Raw genomic sequence first — 6,740 nt, forward strand, 5'->3', positions numbered from 1 at the left:
GCAACCATGCATCGTCCGATGAAAATCCACACACCGCACCTTCCAAACCCAAATCTCCATGCATAATTTGCAAAGGAAACCACTTTCATCGAGATTTCCCTTGCATTTTGTGGATCTTGAGAGATTAGTCTCCCCACTTGCACCATCCGGTGTCATCAACCTCTATCGATCATGTTGAGAACTCACCATCAACTAGTGGAAGTGAAGTCAATGGACAAAAAGGAAGATCTAAATTTCCTTGTAGGTTGTGTGAGGGAAATCATGCCCTCCACTATTTTCCTTTTCTGGATGAAGCTAAAAGTGTCTTGGATAACCATCCTGCTTCACCGCAGCAACTTTCACCTAGATACAAGAAACTCTTGCCAAGTCCATCGCTAGTCGAAGATCTGACTGACATACCTCTATTGTTGATCGAAATGCCTATCGTTGAAGATAAACCCTCTGAGTCCACACCGAACCAAAGTCAACAGGTCGAGACGGCAGTCGACCCAGTCTTGCCTTTAGAAGGTCCACCTTCAGATGATACAGTCTCCAAAGAGAATGAGAACGACACTGTTCAAATTCTTTTTGTTAACACAGAGTTTGATGAACATGGGGGAAATCTACCCATTCCTTTACCACAGGAAGGAAGTTCCCCATTTCAAGAGATTCATCCGGTCGTTTATTTGGTCCCTCCTCCAAGCAATCTAGTCATTTCCTTTGATTGGAATCTACTAGCAGGACCCCGCCTTCCATCTAATGTACCATTCAGAATCATAGTACAAGTTTACAAAATGATCATGTCTGGCACTATCATAGATGAAGGGGCTTCCATGAGTATCCTTTCCTCAGTTGCTTGGAAAGCGCTTGGTTCGCTATCTCTTCTGCCTGAGAATCAAAATTTGTCAGGCTTCAACAAAGGAACCAGTCAACCATTAGGGATCCTTCCAAATTTTCCTATAACTTTGAGAAGGAAAACCGTTCACTTGAACGTGATGGTAGTCCAAGGGCCACTAGATTACAATCTACTCCTTGGGCGTGACTACATTTACAGCATGGGAGCTATTGTTTCCTCACTCTTTCGGGTGATGTGTTTCCCGTATGAAGGCAGAATGGTACAGCTTGTTGACCAGCTTTCGTTTCCTGGTTCAAACATAGCTACGAGTCAAATGTCATCCATAAATGGTCTCTTTGCACAAGGAATGTCTCTTCAACCTCTAGTTCATCCACCTAATTACCGCGAGTAATTCGGTGAATGTAACGAAGCTTAGGGGGCATGCACCCTGGTCTGCTTCGGCAGACGAACCCAGATGAAAAAACAGATTTCCTTGTAGGTTATATGACTAGTCTAAAACGCCATTTCCATGTAGGATATGGGATCAGTCTGGAACAGGATCTCCTCGCACGTTATGTGATTGGAAGCTCACACCACTCACCTTTGTCTATTTTGATGGATAGAGCTGAGGAATTGTTTTTGTCTGCTCCGCAGACGAAATGATCCTGCTTAAATGTAGGAACTTCCAAAAGGGAACTATAAATCCTAGTTTTCTCAACACCTGGGGGCATGCAAACCTTTTTTATGCAAGTAAAAAGTGACCAATGTAACTCTAACCTTGTTGTATTTTAGCCTAACTTTTAGATCAACTGCTTAGGTTAGGTGATTGGTCTGATCCACCATTCACCTTTGTTGGCGGCCCCGACAAAGTAAAGGAAACGTTTTTTTTCTAAAACTATCCTACCTAACCTCAGTAGTTCATTAACTCTTAGTTTAGTTAGTTCTGTAGTTGGTCGTTTCTAGCCTGCATACAAAAGGCAACGAGCAAAGTTTTGCATGGGGCAAGCCCACTAAAAAATGAACCTACTAAATAAGAGACATCTTTAAAAGACAACCGGAACGAGTAGTGTTACCGCAAGGTTCAAACTCGTTAAAAAATAAACCCGCCACTACGAATAGTTTCTAAAGATTCAAGCTCATTAAAAAATGAATCCACCCTCAGTAAATAACCTTTGTGATCACATTTCTATCAGCCTTTTGAGCCTTGGTCATGTTCTTACCGTCACCTCCACTCTTTTAGCCGATCATACGCCTCCACTTGATTGTTTACCATTTTTAGGAACAACTGCAACAAGTGATTTTGTTAGCCACCCTCGTTACATTGTTGTGTTTGAGAGAAGTTCCAAACTTAGCTAGAACCAGTTGCTACCCGAAAATACCACTCGTTCCTCAAAAACAAGTCTCTTTTAAGCTCTTTTTAGACGCGTAAAATATGAAAAGATTGCCGAGCTACTGGCTTTCCCAGCTCTTTAAAGTAAAGGGAAACGCCATCCCTCCTCTATATTTTAATATTTTTGGACCTAAGGGATCATTACACAAAAAGATTGAGCGCTTGTCTTTTTCAGCTCGCTAAAACTATCGAAAAGTCATCCCTTTCGTATTATTTTATACTTTTTCGGACTTAAGGGATTATGCCACGAAAAAGGACTACTGGAGTTTCCTTTCCATCTCTTTTCAGACTCTCTAAACATGAAAAGGACCGAGTTATCTTTGTCGTTAAACTCGTTAAAACAATAGTGACAAACTTTTCCATCCGGACAAGAGCGAGTTTCACTGTCGCTAGGCTTGCTAAAACATAGTGACAGGTTTGCCTGAAGGGAAAATTATAGAACAAGCATATGTTATCCTCCTCAAGCTTGACAAAAATAAAGAGGTACTGGTCAGCAATGACTGGGGAAAAAGGGAAGAAAACTTGAAGAACTTCATTGGTAGCAGGTCGCTCTTGAACATGACACTTTCACTCCATCACCATGATTGAGTCGGGTTGGGTTATTCTGTTCACCATCACCATTGGTCCTTCATACCATCCATGGGGTTAACGCTACCGATCCATCTTAGTGTCGTCGATATGTTCAAGAGAAGTCACTCAGAGAATTCACCAACCCAGCTAATGCCTCATCCACTGCAATGCCTTCACTCTCCATTTTTCATGACCACCATTCCTGAACCTTGTATCATCAGATCGTTTTCACCTCCAGAAAATCATTTGCTTCGTTTCATGTCGTAGATGTGGGATTCATTAAGGCCCTCCTACGACGGGTCACTTCTTGTCGACATCAACTCATTATCCAAGAAGTTGACTTAGGAACAACCCTTTCAGTACTTTGAAGCTTGCATGCCTCAATGGAAAGTTTCTCACTTCCGACGACAGGTTTACATCAATGGCCTTCGACTGAAAGATTTTGAGTGGTGTTCGACATCAGATCCTATATTCACACGACGTGAATTGTACTATAGTACCTTGAGGGTCATTATCATTATCGGTGATTCCTCTCGTGCCTGTTAGCAGCTTACATCATTGGCTGGGAATCAGGCGATGTCTTTCCATGTTCGACTTCAGTACATCTTTTCAAATGGATCGACTTGTACATCGGGCGAAGATTGAAGGAGTTTGAAGACCCCGGATCTAGTTTCATCCATTCGGGCTGCGATATATTCAGGAAGATAAAGACATGAAATGTACCCCACAGCTGCACAAATAATCATCCAAGCTAAGGGATGATGGCTCTACAAGAATCACCAGTCTGCAACAACATATGATTATCTGTCCTATGTGCATGAAAATGAATTTATAAAGCTGAGCATGGGAATGCCCGCCTCAGCTAGATCATGAAAATAACATGAAGATAATGTATTGTTTGTATTTTATACAGGTCACCTTCCAGTTCAAAAAACCTCGGATCCTCATGGTAAAGCATTTCACCCGACATCAGAAGATTTACGACCTCATGCTTTAGGGGGCAATTGTTATAGACATATTTGGGCACTGCAACCCCAATCACATATGTCAATAAACCAAGGGTGCTTAAACCCCTAAAAGTGTTGTTTCACACCCTAAAAGATCAAGGTCAACTAATTATATCGTTTCCCAGAAGTTCCCCCTGAAAAACCACTCAGAACTGGTCAAAACTGGACCATACAGACTGCTCCTTGGTCAAGGTGCGATGCATCTCACCTATTACACACAGGGGGTGCGATGCATACTGAAAATGCCTTCTGTAGGGTGCGATGAGCGAGAGTAGACAAATGGCAGAGACAGTTTGCTAAGTGGAAACCCAGAGAATCTTCTAGAAACTTCTCAGATGACACTTGCCTCTCTGAATTCGCCCAGGGATGAGTAATAGATCATGAAATCTCCAAGTGGAAACAAGAACTATTAGTGAAATGACACTAATCAAAAACCCATAAGCTGACTCACCCCTCTGCAAATATCTATAAATGGATCCCTCATCCCAGAGATCCAGGGGCTGGAATTTTGTAATTTGTAAGGAAGTGTTGTTGGTTTCTCTTTGAGACATTGTATTGTTGGGTGATCTTGCTTTTCATGAGGTGAAGAGGGCTTTCATGATGGGAGGATGATGCTAGATCAGACAGCTGGGTTTTAATCCTCTCTTCTACTTCTATTATCAATAAAGTTATTTGAGATTTCCTCCATATACTTGTGTACTTGTAAATATTGTGATGGTGAATGCAATTGTATGGTTAATTTACTTATAATTCTGCATTATTTATGGCATTATAGTTCTCTATGGTTTGATGGTTTTCTGTTGCTTTGTCTCTACAGGTGTTCTTTGAAGCGAGACAAGTGAGAAAGGAGTGACAAATTTTATCAAAGGAGAGAGGAAACAAGCAAGGAGCCAAGTGAAAGATCGAGGTTGGTGCTCTCTACTTCTCTCTTATCTATCATCCATAAAGGAAAACACAAGTTACTTTGAATTGTTTGTTTCTAAGATAGCTACCTGCCTTAGTGGGACTAGCAAATCAAATAGACACTAGTTTTCCCGAAAACAACATGTGAGTAGAACTAGGGCAGAAATAGCTCGTCTTCTCTCACGTTAGATTGTCTTCTCTCTCCCTTGACTTCATTGGTTTTTCTTCTTATCTTGGCAAATAAATTTATGTGTATGGTTGACTGATGAATGAGGTCGAACTATCTTGTTTTTATACATTTCCAATAGGTCGAAAAGTTGCCTCCTTAGGCCAACTTGTCTAGCGAGAGCCAATTTGGTCTGTGGAGGACATTTTGACTTTTCGACTCAAGATAAAATATTTTTCCTTTTTCTTACAAGAATTCCAATTGGGACATTGAATCAATTACATTTCTTTGACTCATAATACATTTTCTTTTTTACTCAACTGACCCTATAAGCATGAAGAACATGTTGTGACTAGAAAAAATATTATAATAAACACATTAATAGTACATTTGAATTACATTATGAAGGCCGACACTAGTTACATTTCCATTAATATGTTCATAATAATTGTGTTTGCATTTTATTGTATGTTTGTTGTTGTAATGTATTGTATATATTAATCCATTATATATATCTTAATATTATAATTAAGAATCTTACTTCTATATAGTCTTAATGTACAAATACTGATAGAGAAATCACACCCCAACAAAAAAGTGATAGAAATTATCTTATAACTAAGAATCTATTTCATAACATCTAATATATTTGAAATTGATTTGCATGATGTTATTAGTAGAATCAATTCACTTGATAACTTGCACTATCTTAGTGTCAAAATCAATGCATCAAGTACATTTCCTTGGTATCATTTCTCTAATCAATGTATTGAATCATTTTTCACTATATTGATAATGAAATCAATGCACTTAATTATTTTTCATTATAGCATCATTGAGATCAAAGTAACTCCTTAGTTGCTCTAAATCAATTTTCATTATATTATCATCAAAATTAATACACCTTATTATTTATGTCATGTTATTAATAAAATCAATACAAATACTTAATTGCTTCAAAACATTGTTGTATTATATTGTAGTGTCACTTAAATCAATGCATTATATTGTTTTGTTATATATTATTGTTAAATCAATACAAGATCTAAATCATTTTTAGTGTATAACTATAACCATAACCATAACCATAATAATAATAAAACAAAAAACAATCCACCTTACTTTTAACATTATATAATTCAACGCAAGTACTTAGTACCTATTCATTATAGATTTGATTTGATTTGATGAAAAAAATATAAATAGTTCTTTCAACCCATTAGCACATCCCAACCTCGTATTAAAATATGTCTCGACTCCATTAGACATAACATGTTTTCACTACTTCTCTACATCCTTCTCTTCAATATTGAGCATATCTAAATCTTTTCATCATCTTAGCAATAATCAAATATTCTTTATATCAAGGAAGTGAGCGTTCGTAAGCCGTAGCACTTTGTTTGCTTGGGTGTGATTATTATGCGTATTTGGAAAATCCTCCAATGCACTCTAAATTGTGATTATAAATAATCATGTAATTTCATTGCTTTGACGGTTCTGTTCTATGAGAACCACACTTGAAAATCATAATACACGTGTGTTGCTTTGCAATTATTTGAAATCATTAGTTATTATAAATATGTTATTTATATTATATCATTTTATATTTATTTTAGTTATTATAAATATGTTATTTATATTATTTTATAAATTTGTTATATTGTTTTATATTTTATTAATTAGATTATCATTCATTTATATGTATGAATGGGATATAATTTGGATGGTTGAGAAAAAAAGTTATTACTTTCAAACTTATTGTCCGTTTTTATGTATAATATATCTGTGCACATATTTTAGCTCATAATAGATATAAAATACTTTTTTAAAAACATATTCCATCTAACAATAACCAAATCTCAATTTATAAAATAAATTTAAATAAATCTT

Source organism: Pinus tabuliformis, chromosome 1_2 (assembly GCF_031772625.1).
Source record: "Pinus tabuliformis cultivar Carrire ecotype Pingquan chromosome 1_2, CPIR1, whole genome shotgun sequence".
NCBI classification, from domain to species: domain Eukaryota; kingdom Viridiplantae; phylum Streptophyta; class Pinopsida; order Pinales; family Pinaceae; genus Pinus; species Pinus tabuliformis.